General features: G+C 33.4%; 1 long non-coding RNA gene across 1 annotated transcript; it reads left to right on the plus strand.

Annotated features, from left to right (window-relative positions):
• Positions 1-1381: 1381 nt before the first annotated feature.
• LOC113099712 (uncharacterized) lies at positions 1382-2477 on the plus strand. Its single transcript, XR_003289510.1, has 3 exons — positions 1382-1476; positions 1555-1884; positions 2208-2477. It is a non-coding gene; the product is annotated as an uncharacterized LOC113099712 (long non-coding RNA).
• Positions 2478-3501: the final 1024 nt, after the last annotated feature.

Here is a 3501-nt window from a genome sequence, read left to right on the forward strand (position 1 = left end):
TCTTTTGTGTTTCTCGTATCTTATCGCAGACTCTTGCTTCATTCAAACTCAGCTGCCATCATCTTGTGCCTTAGTTATCGACTGTATTTATTTAAAATGAAACTGGAGGTCTTCAGTATTAAAAGTAGATCTATGTTAATTGGGTTTACTTAAGTGTTCATCTTGCTCCCCGCATTTTGACAGAAGTTGGGAGTCAGCGAGACCAAAAGCATCTCCTTCAGCCTGAAACAGTGGTGTAAGAGGACCTTTACAGTAGCCAAAAATCTTTTTTTTTATTTTTTATTTTTATTTAAAATAAATAAGCAAGCCTAGCCCAGGTGACAAAATAAATTAAGGCATTACTTTCCATAAAAAGTAAAAGTAAAAAGTTTTTATGGAGCAATGCAACATTGTAATGCATTATTTTTAAAAGTAACTTTCCCCAACAATGGTCTTTGTATTTGTGATATCATCCCATAAAAATAAAGAAAGATTATTTTAGTCATTAAATTGTGAACAGCTGTCATGCTATTTTTGGTATCTGATGAAATCTGGTCTGGACAGCAAACAGGAAGTGAAGATTGTGTGTCCACATCTGGAGGTTACACAAGTGTTTAGGGAAACTGAATCATCCAAAATCCACTACTTAATGGAACTGAATTGCATCACTTCCTCATAAAATGTGTCTCGGACTAAGCATGTCATCGTTATTTACACATAATAACCTAAAACCCCATGACAGCAACAAAACATCACATGATAGGCTAATAATAATAGGGTAAAAGTAATAAATACATTTAAATTTAAATTAAATAAAAAAATTAAATTACATTTATGCATTTAGCAGACGCTTTTATCCAAAGCGACTTACAATGCATTCAGGTTAACAATTTTCTCCTAACGTGTTCCCTGGGATTCGATGGGATTCTAATGCAATGCTGTACCACTTGAGCTACAGGAGCACTTTTTTTTTCCACATTTGAAAAGCTTTTACATTTTATAATATTTTAACAATTTCAATTTCCACTGAAGTAAAACTCAATACCTGCAGCCTACAGATGATTGCTTTTATTTATTTTTTATTGTAGTTTTGTCCCTCATGTACCTGTTTATTTGGTCTGGAAGCAGCAGTCACTAACAGAAAATTATTTTTAACATCTTTAACAATAATTTGATGAAGCTGCAGAAAATGATGCGTCCTATACAGCTGTTTCTCCAAACTTATTTTGTCCTGTATTAGAATTTAGTTTTTTTTTGTTTTTGTTAATTAAAATAGCTATTATGTATATTTGATCCTGATTTGTGCATGACTTACAGTAAAAGGATCAGGTTGGACTTGCTTCATGTCACTGAGTCATTTGGTTCATTTGATCTTTTCTGCATCTCAGCAGTAGCACTTCCTCTAAGAGACACTATAAAGTTCAACCTGAACACAAGTTTAACCTGAACACAGTTCAACAAGCTGAAGAATGAAGACACTGCTGCTGTCTCTGCTCTGTAAGTTTATTTCTGTGTGATTGAGTGTGATTCTGTCATGATCAGATGATCTCAATCATCTGTTTTCTGTTTCTTCAGGTCTGTGTGTGTGGAGTCAGTCCACAGAAGCTTTAACTGATCAGCAGGTGATTTTAGGACACAATGTGACTTTAGCCTGCGAGTACAGGTTAAAAGGTGTTATCTGGTTTGTAATGAAACTACCAGCTCGTCCAGAGATGATTCTGCGAACCTTTGGATCAGAAAAAAAGACTGAATATTACGATGAAAAATTCCGTGAGAAATATTCAGAAGGAGACAGAAGCCGTTTAGTAATCGATAATGTCAGCGTTGATGATTTAGGACATTATTACTGTATAAAACCAGGCTTTTCTCTACAGATCAGTGATGGGATCAGACTGCACACCGCTGGTAAGTGATAAAATGCAATTATTGTTATTATTTTTATTATTTAGGCAAAACTGTTTTGCAATCTCAGTGGCAAGAATGAATGCCCAGTTTAGGCAATACATTAAATGACTTTACTTGTGCTTTTCTAAAAGAAGTTTCTGAAGAGGACGGTGATCATAAAAGCCTGTACATCACTGTCAATACATCTGATTATTATTAAAATATCAACATTATTTTTATATTATTATTAGAAAAATGTATTTATATTAAACATTTATATGAAAACTGTTTCATTTGTGAATTAATTTGTATAAATAAATATTATTGTTTTTTTTATTGTTTAGAAGTCTGACATGAACTTCAGAGAGCATAACAGAGGAATAACATCCATTCAGACCAGCAGCACTGACAGATCCTGAATATCTACAAGTTCAGCCAAACTCTGTGAACAAAACCACTTTTTACTGAGAAATTGTGTTTGCTTCAAATGAGCAGAATTGTGTGATAACATATTTTGTTTCAAGGACTTTAACATTTAAATGTTTTAATAAAAATGACTGAAATCTGTCTGAAATTAAAATGCCATGTAATATTTCAAAAAGTTTTCTTGTGCAATAAATCAACTTTGTAATGTTTTAGATCATTTGTTTACTTCTCTTTTTGAGTTCCTAGCTAAAATCAGATCCAGTAATTGATTGTAATGGGATGCAGTGACAGTGATTATTATTCACTCTCCTAACTGATCAGGTGACAATGAAAGTAATATCTTGATATCTTCAGGGCCACGGAGGTCACTAATGCATCACATGTATCTACTAACCTTTATTTTTGTTTAACATTTCTAATATTTTTAGTGTTTATAGCACCAGTTGCTCTATGTTTTGAAGTTGCTAGAAAGATCTGTACTGTAGAAATAATGTTAACCGATCATCCCTAGTACTAGTGTTTCTGTCTAAGTTAGTTCGAGGATGGCTTCTCTTACTCATTTTCTACAGTCTTTGGAAGTGTGGAGAATTCGGTCTTTAGTTCTCCCTCTGGGGTTTAACTGTAATTCATCATTAACTGCATCATCAGACTTTATTTAAGATAATAATTGCAGATTTACTGTTTTAGAAATACAGTTGCTTGTCCTTGTCCTATTAAAAGTAACACTAAGCATGAAAACATAAACTTGCTTGGATTATACCAACTGGAGTGTGTTTGAAACAGCAGCTGGCAAGTTTGATGAGTATTCAGAGACTGTTACAGCATACAGATAAGTTTCTGGAAATATATATGTATTCCTTCTGTTGTTTGTAAGAAATGTAATAATGATAAATCATGGTTATCTACTAAATTACAACAGTTAAGGAAGGAACAATTGGATGCCTTTAGAAATATCTTAAGAAGAGAGATTAAATCTGCCAAAAGACTTTACTCTGAGGACTCAAGGTTCAAGTACTGAGGCTTCCAAACCCTCACCAATTTTAAAACATCATCTATTAACATTCATAGTACCCAGCATTTGACAGAGGATTTAAGCACCTTTTATTGTAGGTTTGAGAATCCCACCATTTCTCCTTTACGAACATGTCTTCTACGGTCTCCACACACTCCTACTCCTATTTCTTTTGAATCTCAAACAGTTTTCTCTTCTTT

Source organism: Carassius auratus, unplaced genomic scaffold (genome assembly GCF_003368295.1).
Source record: "Carassius auratus strain Wakin unplaced genomic scaffold, ASM336829v1 scaf_tig00217023, whole genome shotgun sequence".
NCBI lineage: Eukaryota > Metazoa > Chordata > Actinopteri > Cypriniformes > Cyprinidae > Carassius > Carassius auratus.